The sequence below is a fragment of the Hyperoodon ampullatus genome, assembly GCF_949752795.1.
Source record: "Hyperoodon ampullatus genome assembly, chromosome: 9".
Lineage (NCBI taxonomy): Eukaryota > Metazoa > Chordata > Mammalia > Artiodactyla > Ziphiidae > Hyperoodon > Hyperoodon ampullatus.
Genome location: NC_136922.1, coordinates 65708740 through 65728855, shown reverse-complemented (window position 1 = coordinate 65728855; position 20116 = coordinate 65708740). Strand labels below are relative to the sequence as shown.

Here is a 20116-nt window from a genome sequence, read left to right as displayed (position 1 = left end):
ATAGTAGGAAAACTCCATCTCCCACAGCCTCTGAAAACATAGCTGGCTACAAATTCCCCAGGCATGCTCTGTGGGCTATGTGGTTTCCATGACTTTAAAAGGGGTATTTGTAGGATATGTTGAAGAATATTTCAGCCATGTCTTTCTTGTCTTTTTTTTTTTTTTTTTTTTTTTGCCTAGCAAACTTGTCCCCCAATCCCTGCCTCTGGGTGGCCTTAAAAAAGTGACACGTTGTAAACAAATAGAACCCTGATAGATTCCTCTGTAGGTGGTAATGGCAGAAACAAGGATCCAAGGAAAGGCCATGTTTACTCTGTAGCTCCCTTTCAGTGGGACCTCATGGGACCACAAGGGAGGCTGTGACAGCCCTGAACTGGGTTAGGCCAAGGAGCTGCTTAAACAGAGTAAAACAAGGCAGGAGCTTTGAGGATCATGCAAGGACACCAGGCTGGGATCAGCCAGAAGGATCAGAACCCTTCCCAGGGCCTCTCCTCCACTGTATCAAAGAGGCAGGGGTCAAAAGAGCATGAATTTCACACCCATCTCTAGCCCCTCATTGCCCCGATATTGAAATTAAAATAATAATATCAACAAGACGTTATTTTTAGAAAGTATGAAAGGTTTGAAGCAGCTTCCTCATTAATCTATTTTCACTGTTACTCGTGACCTTCAAATTTGTCTCAACGAGCACACAAATTTTATATCTACAGTCAAGGACTGTCTCTTTTGTTCACCACTATATTCCCAGTGTCTACCACAATGTCTTTTTAAAAAAATAAATAAATAATTACAGCTTTTGTTGATAAACTGCAATACCACTGGGTAAGCCGCCTTCCTCACTTAGAATCCCAGCAAGAAGTTTTCATGATTTTTCATAATTAACGTTTTATTGCCCATTTAATAGTCCATTGTATTGATGATATTCTTTATGATGAACTCATAAACACCCCCTCCAAATTCCAATTCTGTCTCCAGATAAGATAGGTTTAACACACAGAAACATTCAGGCCAGCGACCATAGCCCCGGCTAGCTGTGCATCTATCCTCATAAAGGAGTTAGCCAGATGTGAAAGACAAAGACAATTGTCTGTGACTGCATACCAGCTCCTCTCTTGCCCTTCAGGTAGGAGGGACCCGTGGCTGATGCCTGCTCCCGGGTGACAGTATGCCAGTCTGAAAGCCTCTAGATTGGGACCAGCAAAGATTCCTTATGGGCACTTCTGGACAGACATCCAGAAACAAAAGGACAATGGCAATGCTAAGAAAACTGGGGGGAAAAAATTAAAAATGATTTGCCTTATATTTAAACTAGATATGGATTCCTAATCTGGACCATATGTGGAAAACATAGCTTAAACCAATGGTTTTCAGACTTTTTAACCTCAGGATCCTTTCACACTCTAAAGGTTAATGAACCTACCAAAGAATTTTTGTTTACATGGGTTATATCTATCTATCAATATTTACTGTATTAGAAATTAAAACTGAGAAATTTTAAAACCTGTTCATTTTAAAATAACAAAAATTCACTACGTTAACATAAATAACACACTTTTATGAAAAATAACTATACATTCCAAAACAAAAACAAAAAAATAGTGAGAAAGGTGACACTGTTCTACCTTTTTGCAAATCTCTTTAATGTTTGGCTTAATAGAGGATATTGGGTTTTTCTATTTGCTTCTTTCAATTTATTGCAAAATGCTATTTCGGGTGCAGTTTATAAAGAAAATGCAGCTTTACACAGATACGTAGTTGGAAGATAGAGGTCGATTTTAAGAGCCATTTCATATAATTGTGGATACTATTCTTTGATATTATACCAAAATTCAAAAATCTTAAAGGTTGGTTGTAATATGGAATTAAAAACCATATCTTGTCCTTTCAGTGGAAATTTTTCTCACGCATGATTTTTTAAATCTATGCATTGGTCCTTTGGGAAGTATTGATTTAAGCAGATCTTCCAAATGTTAGTATATTTCATTATCAAATATCAAAAAGAAATAACATTTATTATCATCTTTTACCTATTCAGAAAAAGTCTTTAAGTATAAAAAAATCTGTCAAGCTCACAGGGGCAATAAATTTTTCCAAAAGTCAAATTTTCACATGAAAACTAAACTTTTATCACTGGTGACTCAGACTATCATTTATGTCTTTAAACTGACATGCTCACAAATTTTTTTCGAGAAGATGTCTTCCAAATGCCCAAGTAAAAATGGAGTTCCATTAAAAAAAAGTCGTTGGACTACCATACGACCCAGCGATCCCACTACGGGGCATATACCCTGAGAAAACCATAATTCAAAAAGAGTCATGTACCACAATGTTCACTGCAGCTCTATTTACAATAGCCAGGACATGGAAGCAACCTAAGTGTCCATCGACAGATGAATGGATATAGAAGATGTGGCACATATATACAATGGAATATCATTCAGCCATAAAGAGAAACAAAATTGAGTTATTTGCAGTGAGGTGGATGGACCTAGAGTCTGTCATACAGAGTGAAGTAAGTCAGAAAGAGAAAAACAAATACCGTATGCTAACACATATATATGGAATCTTAAAAAAAAAAGATGGTTCTGAAGAACCTAGGGGCAGGACAGGAATAAAAAGACGCAGATGTAGAGAATGGACTTGAGGACATGAGGAGGGGAAAGGGTAAGCTGGGACAAAGTGAGATAGTGGCATGGACATATAAACACTACCAAATGTAAAATAGATAGCTAGTGGGAAGCAGCCGCACAGCACAGGGAGATCAGCTCGTGCTTTGTGACCACCTAGAGGGGTGGGATAGGGAGATGCAAGAGGGAGGCGATATGGGGATATATGTATATGTACAGCTGATTCACTTTGTTAAGCAGAAACTAACACACCATTGTAAAGCAATTATACTCCAATATAAAGATGTTAAAAAAAAAAACTTCAATAAAGTCAGCAAAAACTCAAAAAGAAAAAAAGTGGTTGGTTCCACTCACAATTCAAATAAACACCTAAGTGGTTTTTAATTTAGATATCCACTATATTTCAATATTCAGCAGACTTTTTTAACTTCCCATGTTAAAATGATGTGTATTCAAGGGTCAGATTTAATAAAAACAAATAATAGTTAGTTTCATCATGAACATTTTTAACTAAAAATGGCTTTTTTAAAAATTGAGAGTACACAGTGGTGACCAATACAATGACCACTTTGGGGCCATTGCCTTGATCAGTGCCAAGGCTCTAGCACTTTTACTCGCCATCAGTGCAAATGTGAACACAGCCCCCCCCACAAAAGGAAAATAATATCTTAGAATTATGATAAAAATAGTTTCGAACTCATAAACCCTCTGAAACAGTCTTTGGGACTCCCAGGGGTCCATGGACTACACTTTGAGAACCGCTGACTCAAATGCTTTGACTTTTACATTCTTGAGGTCTACCTCCATGAAGTAATTCTTATAACCATGATAAACAAACCAAAGTACAGCAGCACATTTGGGTCACAGAACTGAACTCTATGGTCCCAGGGCAACACTGTACATCATCACTTAAATAGGCAAGTTCACTTAGTAGACTGTAATGCCATATGGACTATGGAGCAAAAAAAAAGGGATAATCAACACCACCCACAGAGCCAGCCAGACTGAGCAATCAAAGCCTGAAAACACCAGTTTTGTTCCAGTAAAACTGTCAAGAATCCATATTAGTCATTTACACCCATATTTTCAGGTATTTGGTAGAAAAAAGAAAGCCCTTTGTGTGGGTTAAAAAATGAAGTATAAACCTAGGAGGCAAGCCTGAGAAAGAGCAGACGCTTATGTTTCTAGAGTTTGTACTTTTTCTCTAAAAACACATCTGTCATCAACTTCAACTTAGAAGACCAACAAAGTACTTTTATAAATAAACACAGTGGCCATTTTCATTTTAGTGACTCTGAATTCTTGGTAATCAATCTGATGGCCGCAAAACGCCAGCTGACTTTTCTCCAATATGCTTTAGGCAGGGTGTCCTCACAATGGTCATTGTCTTGAGTAAACCAGAACCTACTGCTGAATTCAACGGCATGGCACCTTCAGCTACTTGCTTAGAATGTTTACCTAAGGAAAACTGAATGGTAAGTTTCCGTCCACCCCTCATTTCAAAATCCAAGCAATCCTTGTGTTAAGTTGACACACAAAAAGATATTATCCAATGGAGAGCCTATGATTCATAACAATGAAGGTAGATGAAATGTCTGATTATCTAATAAAGTCAACCTTTGACTCTGCCTGGTCCTGTTCCCCCACCGCTGCTCCAAATCTACCTATCTACCCAGAGCCATGGCCCCATCCCACTTGCCAGACCAATCAGAGCAAAAGAAAGTAGGGGGTCAACCAGTCTTAAGACCTTTACCTACCCATCTCCTTGGAGGTACTTGGTACATGATCACCTTTCTTACTAGCCTAGACCAGGAGTTTGCGTTGTAATGCTCAACCCAAAGGAGGGGATCTGGAATTGCTCCTGACACTCCAAGTGTTCTTGAACGTTTATCCTGACACCTCCTTGTCATGGGCATGCCCTGCCTTCTCAAACTCCTTGGAGCTGGACAAGCTAACTGATAAACCCTGTTTCAGCTTCCAAACAAACATAAAAGCCTAATAAGTAGTCAGAAATATCCTGGCGGCTCTATCTCCAAAGCTTTTCCTTTAAGGCACTAGCAGCACTTGAACACACTCCAGGCTCTCCTGTTATACCCCAAATTTGGTTCATGGAAAAACATACCTGGGACCTGAAGTGGGTACTAGTCCACCCCATCTGTTCTCACCCAAATTGAATGATGTTTTCAGGCTGGGTTTCTGCCTCAGTCTCTTTTTAAATCACTGAACACTTATTCCACCTAGCATCTGTGACCTAGAACCACTTCTCTCTCTGCCCCTGGAACCCAAGCTAAGGGGTAGAGGCCTCCTTGTAAGCAGGACTTGCTAAAGAGGATCTGACACTTGTCTCCCTGGACTTGCGGGCGTAGTGTTCTCTCCCGACTCATCTCAGACCCCGGGCACTAACCATTTGCCTGAAGCTGGGCTGTGGAGGTCTCACTTTCCTGTGCCTGCCCCTCTGCCTGGCTGCACCTTGACTTTTTGAGCCTATGCTCTGCCTCCTCACCCTGCTGTCACATCTGGGAGCTGCTGTGCCCCCTAAACAAATGCAAACACATTTAGAAAGCAATTCAGAACATCATCTTAAACATTATAAATCACTAGATTAACAGGTCAAGTTAAAGTTTATGCTTTCCTAGCCAAACCATTTTGGGGAGTACATGTTTGTTATGTTTAGGGGGAGCAAACCATTTTCAACCTTATTTATAAGCCACAACTGCAAAACTATATACAAACAATTTGCATGCAGTCTACAGATTCATTTCATCTCTTCATTAAAAAGGAAGTCCTGAGTCATTACCTACAAATGACCATGCTTTTGAATCTTCCACAATTCTGGAAATCCTGCATTACCTGACACCTAGAGAAGAATCAAGAGTCAAACCCTAGGCCATAGTTTCTCCAAATATCTTCTGTGGGCACCTGCATCAGAATTACCCAGTCATTTGCTAAAAATGCATAGTGCATACAAATGAGGCCACCTTGCACCTGAGTGCAGAGCCTGGGATTTTAATGAATGCTTTCATATTCAGGATTTGTATTATTAGTAGAATGAGTATGTCACATATTGGGATAATAGGTCAGTAGAGAGAGGAACATGCAGAAGAGCTCAAATAATCCTAATCAACCACTATAGGAAGTCTATAGGTAACATTTTTTTTTTTTGCGGTACGCGGGCCTCTCACTGTCGTGGCCTCTCCCGTTGCGGAGCACAGGCTCCGCAGGCCCAGCGGCCGTGGCTCACGGGCCCAGCCGCTCCGCAACATGCGGGACCCTCCCGGACCGGGGCACGAACCCGTGTCCCCTGCATCGGCAGGCGGACTCCCAACCACTGCGCCACCAGGGAAGCCCTATAGGTAACATTTTAAACTGATGAATCAAGAATGAGCAGTAGGGCTTCCCTGGTGGCGCAGTGGTTGGGAGTCTGCCTGCCGGTGCAGGGGACACGGGTTCGGGCCCCGGTCCGGGAGGGTCCCGCATGCGGAGGAGCGGCTGGGCCCGTGAGCCACGGCCGCTGGGCCTGCGCGTCCTGTGCTCCACAACAAGAGAGGCCATGACAGTGAGAGGCCCGCACACCGCGATGAAGAGTGGCCCCTGCTTGCTACAACTGGAGATGGCCTTTGCACGGAGGCGAGGACCCAACACAGCAAAAATAAATAAATAAATTGGTGGACTCCTACCCCCAACATCTTCTTAAAAAAAAAAAAAGAAAGAAAAAGAATGAGCAGTACATGCATATGATTGAGTAATATGGAGTAAGATGCCAGAAGAAATGGCTTAAAGCATTGGAATTGGTCACTTAAGGGGGAAAGGATACAGGGTGGGAGTAGGGGGTAGTATTTGGTTTTGTTGTTAAACTTTTAGCGCTATTTGATTTTTTTTCCATACTCACAGATTAATTTAATTAAAAATGAAAATACATAAAAAGAAACTAATTTATTCTATTATTCAGACTTTATTCAGATTAGTGTTTCCATCCTACTTATCACTTTTAATCTATGGTGCTAAAATGGCACTTCTTGAAAAAAAAAAAGGAATCAAGGATGACTTTTTTCAATGTCGGTTCACTTTGGCTGAAGACAAAATAAACCAACATATTATTTTGTCCCTTAGCTTGAATGCCTACTTCATTAAATGAATAAAGAAATTTCACAGAACCTTCTCTTTAAATAAAACGGGCAAAAACACCATTCAATTCCTACGAGGGATTAAAAACGGATTCTACACATAATAACTTGGACCACTTCAAATTTTCAGTACGATGGTCACATAATTCCTACTAAAATGTCATACCATATGGCATAATTCAAGATTCTCTAGAAAGTTCTGTAATTTTTCTTTACCTAATCTTTATGTCAAATTTCTATAATAGGGGTTGGAGTCCATATGTTTAGGGCCTCAGGAGACTTGAGATTATTTAGAAGTTTGGCAAGGGATGTTGGAACTTGGGAGGAATGTGCTCAGGACAAAGAAATATGAAGAGAGCCAGAGAACAGGAGAAACATGGGAGAAAAACAGACAGCTAAGAAGGGGGGCAGACTCAAGACTAATACTAACATCCCTCCCAGTCACTGTAGCAGCAGTGTCCCCCAACAGCAAAGAAAACAAAAAACAACAATAACAAAAACCACCCAGAAAGGTGCACAACCCAATGACATCAGATTTGTTTCCTACACTGAGTAAGCTTATTTTTCTTCACCTTTGGTCTACCATACTTCATCAGTGCCAATCAAAGATTACAATCAGAACATGTTTTAACTAAAGAGTCTGAGTTCCCAAAGATGTATGATGACTAGCCACAGGCGACAAACTGTGACAGCTGTGGATATTGGTACAAACAGGATAAAACATTTATCAATCACTAAGCCATTATTTCTTCTGTGTCACCTGGGAAAATCTACACATTAAGGGGATTAATCGGACACTTCCAAACTAAAGCAACTTTCTCGAGAAGACGTTTCTTGTGTAAAGTGCAGCCCAAGCTTCATCAGGTTATACCTTTCCTCTGTGGCCCTCTCAAACAGTCTTAATTCATTTTGCTACTAGTTTCAAAGAGTGTTCCAAGTTGGCTCAAAGCCCCTCAGATCACATATCAACTTCTGTGACAAGAGATACATTACCTTTCACTTCTGACTTCCAAGAGGAAGCCCAGAAGGGTGATTAGTCACATTATCACCACAGACAGCATGAGACAACTACTGTATCTGAAACAAACTCTGGACCATTGCTGGGAAAAGGAAAGGGATGTTTGAGCATTTTGCCAATGTGATAGGTCCTTCTCCACCTCTTCTCTTGCCTTTCCCCCACCCCCACCCCCACATGTTAAAGGAACTGGTCCACCTAATCCTAACATGGTTAAGTGAAGCCAAATCTAAATTACCCTTGCAGGATATTTCTTCTTCCAGACTGAGCAACAGAACTCAGAAATTTGGCTAAAACGAAAAGTCCATTATAATGTCCTGTAGAGTTTTTAAAAAGATTTGATTTAAATACTGAGTTGGAGTTTCCTGATTGAGAAAACTTTCATGAAGGAGTTCAGATTCTTCGTCAAATGTTTTGAAGTCTCCAATGTTTGAAGTCTCCACAGAATCAAGAGTTCATCTCCTCTAAGAGACCGTGGAAATTGAGAAGGAGCTTGCCTGAGTACCTCCCTTCATTGTGAATTCCTCCAAACCTAGCACAGCACAAGGGAAGGCAAAGCATGGGCAATGATCCCTAGAAGTAACCGCTCACAGAGCATGCCCAGCAAAATGAGACAAGAATAACGAGTCCTACTGAATGGGAAATTTTTCAGTTGCAAGTCTCTTATGTTTTCAAAATTAAAGCAGCTTCCTGAGTCCTGTAATTTGGAAAGCATCCCTAAAAGGCTCATTTAATTAAAGTTCGACAAATTTCATTAATGTCAAGATGACTCTAGAAGCCATGATTGATAAAGCACCATAGAGCAGTACAATCATTAAATTTTTTGAACTCATTGCACTCCCTCTGGCTCACTAGCATCCCACCACTGCCACCACATTTCAAGAGCAGCAATATTCCACAAGAAAATTAAGTTCCCTGATGGCAGGGGCTCATCTCTATGTTCACTGGTATGCTTAAACATCTGCATAGTGTCCAGCACTTAATAAATATTCAATGGATGAATGAACAAATGCTTCAAACACAAAGGATGAACATAGCTTAGACAACTTGGTATTTCCTTAGGATACTCATGTCCAGAATAACGAAGTATTAACAAGAGACCTGATAACACATCTTTTATGTTTCTACTGCCTCAATACAAGTTAGTGCGAAAAGAATGCTAGTCTGTTGTCTTGGGTAAAGCATTAGAAAATGAATGCAAGAGTCACAGTTCTCCAACAAATTCTTTGAAGGGTTGCTTTGGAACTAACCTTTGGTTCCAGTTCTAGCTCAGTCATTTAATTGCTATGTGATCATAGGTATAAATGCCTCATCTGAAAATGGCAATAACTACCATTGCCATTGTTGTGATGTTGTAAAATGACAGTTGTGAAAGCTAAGCAAAATATCTCACCAAAACCTTCATTTGAAGTCTCTGGCATGTGTAAGGCCCAATAAATACTACTTCTCCTTAGGGTCATGACTGTATAAAAATTATTCATTTTGATTAGATTTGAATTCATTACGTCAGATTAAAATTTTTTGACTAAGGAAATGTCTAGAATTAAAAAAAAAACACATGCTATTAAAAAGTCACACAAGGGCTTCCCTGGTGGCGCAGTGGTTGAGAGTCCGCCTGCTGATGCAGAGGACACGGGTTCGTGCCCCGGTCCGGGAGGATCCCACATGCTGCGAAGCGGCTGGGCCCGTGAGCCATGGCCACTGAGCCTTTGCGTCCGGAGCCTGTGCCCCGCAACGGGAGAGGCCACAGCAGTGAGAGGCCCGCATACCGCAAAAAAAAAAAAGTCACAGAAGATAATTAGTCTCAATTAGATAAAAGAAAACTTCATTACAATTGATCATTCAATATTGTCAAAGACTTCAGCGATAATAAACATCAGTGTTTGGAACTCATGTTAAAGAGCTGGTCATCCTAAAATATTTTTCCAAAACTTTCAAAAAAAATTTTCAGTCCTCCTCCCACGTTTCCATCAGCTTTGTCCAAATAAAGAGCGTTTCTTCCACTGCATCAAGGTTTGTGAAGCATCTCCCTCTACATCAAACATGGGTATTTATAATACTCATGTGTGTATGTGTATGTATGTATATGTATATCTATATATAATTTTTTTAAAGAAATGTGCTCTTCAGGGAAGAGGGATGATTTCCTGCTTGGGAAAATGCATTTATACGGGGTAAAATCCCACTGAAAGACAATTGCTCTCTTCTCATTTTGCCCATTACTGACTGCCACTCTTGTCTGCTGGGACTCAGCAGACACGTCCCTAAGGGAGTAAAATTCTGGGTAATTCAGTCCAGTCATCCTGCCCCTCAAGTTCTCTCTGAGAACTTCTCATTTTACCCCCATGGTTTATTTTCTTTAAGTACGACCCACAGATCACATGCATTAGAATAACACAGGGAGTTTGGGTAAAATGCAGATTCCCATGGAATGCCCAGATCTTCAGAATCAGAATCTCCGGGGTGGGGATCAGGTATCTTCATTTTAACAAGCACCCCATGTGATTCTTAAACAGACTAAAATTTGAGCACTGCCGACCTGCACATGCTTCCCAAGGTGACTGTCATCTGTTCCCATGGCCTCAACCATGAGACAAATTGAACTCCCCTGAAATCTGTAACTCCAGGCAAGACCCTGCTCCCTCCCCTAAAGCTACCTGCCAAGTGACCTCTATACCTGGATGTCCAGTGGAAGAAAGAAACCGAAAACACTTGCCATTGTCCCACTCCCAAATCCACAGTCTCCACTCCAGAGGGAAATCTGATCAGGTTTTTTAACTGTTTAAATCTTTCAGTAGCCACTCCTCTCTGTCCTCAGGATAAAAGTCAGTAAAGAAATCTCCATCTACTTCTCTCTACCTCTTGCTTCCACTGCCCCCTCCACTCATCCCAAACTATTTCCAGGATGTTTCGTGTTTTCTCTGGTCCCTGTGCCTTTGCACACGCTGTTCTTTTGGCTTCCCTTCCAAATTCTCCTTTCCTGTGGGACCTCCATGTTCATTTGCCAGATTTCAGCCTGGCCATGACATCCGGAAAGCCTTAAAGGACGGCTCCTCCCCCTTGCCCCCAGTAAGGCCAGTTCCTCTTCTGTGTAGTCTCACTGGCACCTCCTACTAGTCTCTGAGCACCAATTACTCATGTGTTGAGCTTCTAAGTACTTCATACCATTTTATGGTCCTTATTAGACTGTTCTATAGTTGCTAGTTTATTTAATTTTATTCCTCACCACAGGTCCATGAAGCAGGAACTACATCTGTCCTATCAACAATGATGGTACCCCCAGTGTGAAGCACAAGACCCAGCACACAATGGAGCTCCATGCATATTTGTGAAATGAACCAATGAGCAGATGAGTGGGTCCTGCTGCCTAAACCCCCTCAAATATGGGAGAGTTGCTTTTGTCCCTGTGACATCACGCCAAGGAGGAGGCTAAACTCAGCAACATCAGGCAGCTTTCCATGAAGGCTGCGTGAGCTCATTCTCCAAGGACTTTATTGAGGTTGAGAGTACAAATGATGCAGATCAGAGGAGGAGGAGAAATGTTTTTAATGTGTCTTGGCTCCCAGAAGTAAAATCTGAGTGGGGGATGCTGAGACAAGAGTCAACCTTGGATAGTAGAGTCCTTGATCTTGGTCCCCTGACCAAAGAATGGCTCCTGGTCTACTCACGTGCAGTTTCCTCCTAATCACAGCTGTCTATACCATTTGATTTACTTAGGAATCAAAACCCAAGTCTCCACTGTATACAAGCTGTTTGGAGGTTAAGGGAGGAGAGTGATGTTCTTTTCGGTTTCTCCAAAGCTATATTCTAGACAGTGATGCAATCATGCAGGCAACTCATCTCCAAAACAAGACACCCATTCCCTGAAGATCAACATCTTCCAGAAAGTAACTAAATCAGTTTTTGAGCAGATCATCCATCTGTGGGGCTACTGCTCTTCAGTCCTCTGGAAACCTGCAGTTTTCTTTTCCCATCCTGAGCACGGAATAGGATTTGACAAGTAGATTAGGCACTGGGGTCTTTCCTGTTGCCAACTCTTATTTTCACCCGTCAGACCCCTTTCTGAGTCAAGGCAAGCAGCACATTTCAATTCCAAGGTCAGGCAAGGAACACGAGGCATAAAACCACAGAGGTCTTTTTTTTTTCTTTTTATTTTCAGTTTTGTTTTGCGATTTTACCTCCTGGGAATTTGTCTTTCATCTTCCAGATTTACAGGGGAAAAGTGAGACAACTTCCAAGGAAACATTCCACTGCAACGTGGTTTCTCTCCAGCCCGAAACATCTCAGGAAGCATTTGTGATAAAGTCAAGGCAGACCTGCATCAAAAGGATCAGAAACTTGAAGCATGAAGCAAGTGCGAGCCACATTTAGGACTGGAAACGAAAAATGGAACTTGTCTTGGTGTCCAATTTCACCTTGAAACTTTTGTGAGGTGTCAGAATTTTTCCAGAGCCTTTCCAAAGTGATGGTAAGGTTCACAGGCACATTTTCTGAAAGAGGATCTGAAGGTTATAAAACTGAGCTCAGCTTCAGCACTAGATCTCTGCTTGTTCACGCCGACTTTAAAAGGCTAGAACCATCTGAAGTTTCTCAATATGTGCTAAAGGTGGATTTCCCTTTATGTTTTTTAGGGTAGTGCGGGTAGGGAGTAGCAGAAGGAGATTTCCATTCGGTTGCTAAGACACGAAATGTTCCCTCAAATTCCCAGGTCTCTCTTTTGAAGTCACCCTATTTTTCTACAGCCCACAATTAAGAGATTTTGAACCCAGATGTTCTCTCTTTTCTCCTAGCAGAGAAGGTGGAATGGTAAATTGGAAATGGTCACTGGTGACTTCAAACTTGGTAAATGCAGCCCAGGCCGCAGACAGTGGATTTGGATACCAGCACTGACAAGATACGTAGCGAATTTTAAGCCAAACTGAAGTAAATGCACCCCTGCACAATACTCAGTGATAAAACTCAACTGCTGGCTTTCATTGACAAGTTTAAGTATCTTTGGTAGAGGCACTCAACAGAGGAGCCTAGGTCGCCCAGGACAGAGCCACACAGGTGGCAGTGAGGTTACAATTTTAGAAATAATAAGAAAACAGTTAGACACACAGGCTTCTATACCAATCAAAAGTTGGCTGGCACTGTTGCTCAGTGGTTCTCCAAGCCCATATGAGCAGCCTCAGCATCACCTGGGAATCTGCTGAAATGCATATTCTCAGGCCTGGCCCCAGACCTACTGAATCTGAGCCTCTGGGGGTGAGGCCCGGCAATTTGTGTTTTAACAAGCGCTTCAGGGGATTAAAGTTTGAAAGTCACAGTTTCACTCAGTGGTTCCCAAATCTGGCTCATCATCAGTATCACAAGGCAGCATGCAAAAACTTTCTAAGTGCCACCTTATACCTACGGAACCGGAATTTCCCCAAGTTCAAATGATTAGCCTTTAATAGAGACCACTGACTAACACACATTACTCAACCAGCACAGTAAACAGAAAATACAGAGTGCCTGGTGTTCCACAGGGATGCTGACAATTTTGCAATTTCTGCTTCATCCCATCTCAGTAAAGTCTCCCAAATCCCTTCTGGGTTTAATATCAAGTTGATTTCTGACTTCAAATTGAGTTCTGTTGCTTGCAATAAAACAATAACACTGACAAACACCAACTTTTACCTGAAAATTCTGAATTTGCCATAAATATATATTATGTGATAAACTGCCTATTGCTCCCCCCACCCCACCCCGCCTAAAAAACAGATTTTCCCTAATAGCTGGAAGAATGCCTTTGTCAGGAGAGTTGCAAGGTGAACAAAGATATTTTGTATGAGGGGGAAGTTATTCAGATAAAACTGGAAAATTAGGAACCTCAGTGGACAATACATTATGAAGAATTTAACTTCCACTATAAGTGAGGCGATAAAAAGGTAACCCAATCACTTTAAGTACATTTAAGTCTCAGCTCAGATCCAGATTAATTCCATCCCAAGAACTCAAAGAAATTGCAGATATAACCTTAATATGTAGTCAGTAATCTGTGAAATCACAGAGAGCTAAAAAAGTGCCAGAGATGAGACAAGGGCAAACACTGCCCTAATTTTGAAAAAGAAGGGAAACTTGAACTTTGGAAATTTCAGACCAATGAGCTTAAGGATTTGCTTTAAAGATTTTTCCAGACATTACATTAAACAGGTAGTTTTGAACATTCAAGAAAGTAAAATGATTATGGGCACATGCAATGATTATTAAAGAACCAATCGCAGCAGAAAAGCCTCTCAGGTCTGTTTTATATAGTCACTGGGGATCAAAAGGATATTTGAGCTGTGCTTTTTCTTTATTTTAGTAAGGTAACTGGCAAACATCCCATTATATTCCTGGAGAGAAGATGAAAAAAAAACTGAGATGAATGCTAAATGCTACCCAAAACAAAAGTTTTCATCAGTGCAATAAATATGATCAAGGGATAATGGTCCTGACTGAATTTTTTTTAAAAGCTTTAAAACTTTTTAGCATTTCTTTTTGGCGGGGGGGAAGGGGACAGCTTGTTAATGTCATATCTGAATGAAACACCAAAGCTATTATTCCCAAAATGCTACTGTAACTTCTCATAAAAACATGCATTATTCAGGCTTCCCTGGTGGCGCAGTGGTAGAGAGTCCGCCTGCTGATGCAGGGGACACGGGTTCGTGTCCCAGTCCGGGAAGATCCCACATGCTGCGGAGCGGCTGGGACCGTGAGCCATGGCCGCTGAGCCTGTGCGTCCGGAGCCTGTGCTCCGCAACGGGAGAGGCCACAACAGTGAGAGGCCCGCGTACCAAAAAAAAAAAAAAAAAGCATTATTTTCCAGAGGTACTGTGACCGAGGTGGGGCTCACCCTCAGATCTCTGCTTGAGCTGCATTGTTTGGGGCAGGGTCTAGGAGCTCCAGATCCAGAAAATATGCCCTGGTGTTCAGCCCCATAGGTTTAAAGCTCTCCATCTTCAACAGAAGCCCTTTCTGGTCAGAATAAGTGGACAATAGAGGAAAACTGATGCTACTCGAATGGATCAAAGTTTTCATGGGCTCAAATGTAAAAGAAATGTGCATTTGCCCTTTTACGATTAACTGAACTTCTCTGTGTTTCTGCTTTTTGCACCTCACTGAGGGGAAGTGGGCAGCACCATCGCAGCAGCAACTGTTAAGGGGCTTGTATCCACAAACATGGACAGGCTGTTAGGTACAGTGAGCAGCCCTTGCTCATCTGAGATTCCCTGGAGGTAAGATTCTCACAGGCATGGATTTACTTCACTGATAACAATAGCAATCTTAACAGGTATCACTTGCATACCTCTTACTATGTACTAGGCGCCCTACTAAGCACTTTTAACAAATCATTCAATCTTTGTCCAACACTGTGATGCGCTATTATTATTTCCTACTTTATAGATGAGGAAAAGAAGGCACAGAGCACATAGGTAACTTGTCCAAGGTCACACAGCTAATTGGTGGTGAAATCTGAATTCAAACCAAGGTACTCTGACTCCACAGCCCATTTTCTTAGCCTATGTACTAACTCGTCTTTCTTTCTGTATGTTTGCCCTATAACCTGAAGAATTTCAGTGAACATTTAGATGAATCTTCAGAGTACACACACAGTCATGACATACAAAACATGAAATGAGAGGCTCCTTATTGTGAAATCACAAGGGTATTCAATATTCTGCTTTCCCCCGGAGGGGAGACGGCATCACAGGGGATAGAAACACTCCTTCTTAATAGGCGTACTACTGGTAAGAAAGCACAACAAATTTGCAAGCATCCTTTAAAACACCGAGAAATACTGAAAACATGCCAGTAAGCCAAAGTTAATGATAAATGAAAATGAATCATTTGACACCTATTTTTGCTAATATGTGTAAAATGTACAAATAGTCTCTCTATTGCACTGACCTGACTCTTTTATTTAGTGAACATATAAACAATTATAAAGGCTTTTGGAGGTTTATTCACAACCTTCATTCCCCAATAGCATTTCCCTATAAGACCTTAAGTTGCCCAAGCAAGAATTCTTATAGTAGGTGTCTGCAGGGCCTGCGTCTCCCCAGGTGTGAGGAAATTCCATGCTCCACAGTACTGGCCTGGCACAGTACTGCACAGTGAGGTGAGGAGACACCACAGACCAACAGCAGATGAATGGGCTGCTTTGAGGGACCTGAATTCATTGCGTCACAATGATACCTTCAAGGGCCGTTGAAATGGGCCGCGGGGCAGCTTCACACAGTCACAGAGCACAGCACGTCTTGTTTCAAGAGTCCCCCTCCTTGCTCTGCCCCCTGAACATTCATGCTGCCCTATGCATTCCAGGGAGCCTAGCATCTGCTGCCTCTTCTCTGTAAACAGTGAGTGCTGCTCCACATCTCTGAACGCACTGTCACCACTGTCAAAAACACCAGGACTGTGCCAAAACCCTCTCCACTTGGCTTTGCTCTCTCTGGTTTCTTCAATCTCTACTTGCCTTTCCCATATTTCCCCACATTCAGGAAAAAAGAGAACGGCACAATATGCCTTTTTTTTGTAGATGCTGTAATCCTCCTTTGCTTTAATTCATGAGTTTATTCATCCATTTCATCCATTCAACAAGTGTTAAATGAGCACTAGTATTTGTCGGACGCTGAGCTAGGCTTTCACTGATGAGGGACAGCAGACACAGTCCGTACCTTCATGGGGCTTGTAAAGTAATCACAGGGCAGGGAAGTAATCCCACCAGACTACACTGAGATTCAGTGGCAAGTGCAGTGAGGGAAAGGAGGGGGAGCTATGGGAAGCGTCTAGAAGATTTAAGCAGAAGAAAGATATGATCAGACTTTCATTTCAAAAAGTTCACTGTGTAAAAAAAACGTTAACGGTGGCTGCATTTGGGCTGTAGGCAATGATTATCAATGGCTGCTATAATTCTTAGATGGAAGGTGGATGAGAAACTTTAAAATGAATAGATCAGGCTAACAACACCTGAATCTACAGATCAACCTTAACCTCACCAAAAAAAGTACAACCCGACATTAGATGCCTCCTGATGGAAATTCATGATACCAAGTATGATGTATTCTTTCTAGAAAGTCAAACCTATGTCTGATCAATCCTCTAGATATAACAACTGGTTTCCAAAAGACAGAAGAACATGTTAAATGACGCTGTGAGGATGCCATCAGAAAACCTAGAGCCTGAGGAATTCTAGTATAAAAACAATGTGATTTCCTCAACAAATAAGTTACAATGACAAAAAAAAAAAAAAAAAAGACAGAAAAGGAAACTTTGAATTAAGTGAAACTTAGGAGACATATAAACCAACTGTAATGAATGAATCTTGTTTGAATCCAAACAAACCAATCATATAAAAAAGAGAGAGAGGGGCCTCCCTGGTGGCGCAGTGGTTGAGAGTCCGCCTGCCGATGCAGGGGATACGGGTTCGTGCCCCGGTCTGGGAGGATCCCATATGCCGCGGAGCGGCTGGGCCCGTGAGCCATGGCTGCTGAGCCTGCGCATCCGGAGCCTGTGCTCCGCAACGGGAGAGGCCACAACAGTGAGAGGCCCGCGTACCACAAAAAAAAAAAAAAAAAAGAGAGAGAGAAGTTTAAATACTGATGGAACATTTAATAAGGAATTAAGGAATTATTGGTAGCTTTTTAAAGATGTGATAATGTATTTATGTTCTTTAAATGTCCTTATTTTTTAAAACACACACTGAAGTATTTACAGAGGAAATGATCTTAAGTCTGGAATGTGCTTTGAAATACTCCGGTGCATATGAAGAGAGTAGGTGGAGGTATGGATGAAACAAGATGGGCTCTGTGTCGATGGTTAAACATGGTACATAGGGGCTCCTTATACTACTCTCTCTCCTTTTGTATTTATTAATTTTGCATAATATAAATTTTGTAAAAAGAATTTAGGATTATGGTAACAGTTGCACAACTCTAAATTTGCTTTAAAAAATCATTGGATTGTACACTGAAACAAGAAAATTTTATGGCATATAAATTATATTTCAAGAGTTGTTTTTGAAAAAGAACATAAAATAAGAGGTTTGCCTATTAAAACTTAAAACCAATAAAATATAAATAGTAAAGATGAGGAGACTAGTTAGGCAGTCTAGTAGGTACCACTGAAGATCAACTGAGAGATGATAAGAGCTTAAACTGCAACAGAATCCATGAAAGTGGAGAGAAATACATTCAAGAAATATTTATGATGCAAACTCTGCAGGCCTTGGTGGATGCTGGGAGGTGGGAGAAGAAGGGGGTGTAGGGAGGGAGTATGAGAGGAAAGTGGGCAAAAGGCACAAATGTCCAGTTTTAAGATAAATAAGTACTAGGGATGTCATGTACAGCATGGTGACTATAGCTGACACGGCTATAGGACATATAGGAGAGCTGTTAAGAGAGTAAATCATAAGAGTTCTCATCACAAGAAGAAGATTTTTTTCCATCTTTTTTCTTCTTGTTCTTTTTATTGTATCTATATGATATGATGGATGCTAGCTGAACCTACTGTGGTAATCATTTCGCAATATATGTTAATCAAACCACCATGCTGTATGCCTTGAAATTATACAGTGATATATGGCAATTATTTCTCAGTAAAATCAGGGTTGGGGGGGGAAGAAGAAGGTGTACAGCAGAACTCCCAGGTGTCTGGCTTTAACGCGGACAAAGAGTTGTGCTACTTGCTGAGACAGGGAACGGTAGAGAAGCAGGGCTGGTGGAGGATGATCATGAGTTTCTATTCTGGTACCAGAGGAACAACAAGCAGAGATGAACTAGAGCAGCTAGAGCCCAGAAGAGAGGGCTCAACGCAGTGTCCTACATGCAATGTCCTTTTCAGCAATGCCTGCCTGTTTTTGAGCCAGGGTTTCCAGACTGAGACATCTGGGGATTCCAGAAATCTGACAACTAAAACATGGCAACAAAATATGCTGCCCTTTCAAAAAATTTCAGCTAGTAAATTTTTTAAATAGTTTAGAAATAATAGGTTGCCAAATTTTTAATATTTATTCCATTTGACATTTTTAAAGGAGAGTTTAATCCAATTAGATTTATTGTTGTGACTGGTATCTTTCATGTTCCATCTATAAGTCTTTTCTAAGCTTCTTGTTCATACTTCTTTGATCATTTTATTTGGCTGTGACTGTTGTTATGTGAATAGTTTATTGGTATAATTTGCTGCTGGTATATTTTGTTTCTAAGTGTAATATCAACAATTTCTTTGATTTTATTTTTCTCCAGGTTTTGAGATGGTGTGTACCTTCCCATCTCACATGGGAGCACCCTGAAGAAGGGATGTAGAAAGAAATGGTATCAGTTTTCTGTATCTGTGTTGTATCAGGTAGTAGAATGGGGAACTGGAGTTACAGAACATCTTCTGCTCTTCTTCTGGCAGATATTTTTTTAATCAAATATGTAGTAAACTGAAAATCATCAATTTCCTTAACTAGGACCTATTTGCCTTATGATTAATTCCAGTTCCTTCTGGATACCAGCATTAGGTTCCTGTCTATCTCAATTTTCAGAGTATTTGAGACTATATTCTGTGAGGTTTGGAGGGGTTCTTTTTGTAAGAAGTTGTAAGAGGCTGCATTGAGGACTACCATTTAAATGAGATTTTGAAGCTAAAATCACTCATAGGAAATCAAACTAAAATGAGAGGCATTCAATCTTGTTTGAACTTTTGGCCTTTGCCATCTTTTTAGCTTACAGGAATTTCTTCCCTGTCCTCCTTTGTACAACATCTCAGTACAGTTTGTACTGGAAAACTGATTTCTCTTACTTCCCTCTTATTAAATGTCTATGCCTCTTACCAATTTCACCCTAATAATTTGCAGATTTCATTTGGCTTCATTTATTCCCATTGTTACTATTTCAAGGCCCTCCCAATTGCTGCATGACATTCAACTCTGGATGCATTCTTGGGGTTTTTCCTTTCAATTAAATGCTTCCAGAAACAAAATTTCGGAAAATGGGTTCACTCTAGCTGACTCAGTTCTGAAAGTCTTTCCAAAGAGATTTTACAGGGAAAATATTACTGGCTTTAAACCTCAAGCACTGAGTTCTGGGCTGCAATTTGAATTTGGCTTTCATTTTTCATATCTCCAGCAATGTAAAAATCTCAGTAAAGTAAGAGTCTTTTCTAAGAAGGGCCCAGATCTCTGGAATGCACTTGCTCTCCTTTCCAAAGGAATTTCAAGGTATAGTATAAACTTGCTTTTCTTGCCTGACCAACTGAAAGCAGAAAAGCCCTTATTTATATTCTGGTTTAAAGTTTTTCTTTTAATGGAAACTTTTACTCATCTTCCACAGAGAGTGGTATGGGGATGAGTGAGCTCAGTCATA

The 20116-nt window shown here is 40.9% G+C and overlaps 1 protein-coding gene across 2 annotated transcripts in view; it reads right to left on the bottom strand.

The window, feature by feature from the left end:
* Window positions 1-20116, bottom strand: part of BMPER (BMP binding endothelial regulator) — a gene marked incomplete at both ends in the record, with an annotated part of 250484 nt that overhangs the window by 125788 nt on the left and 104580 nt on the right. The window lies entirely within an intron of this gene.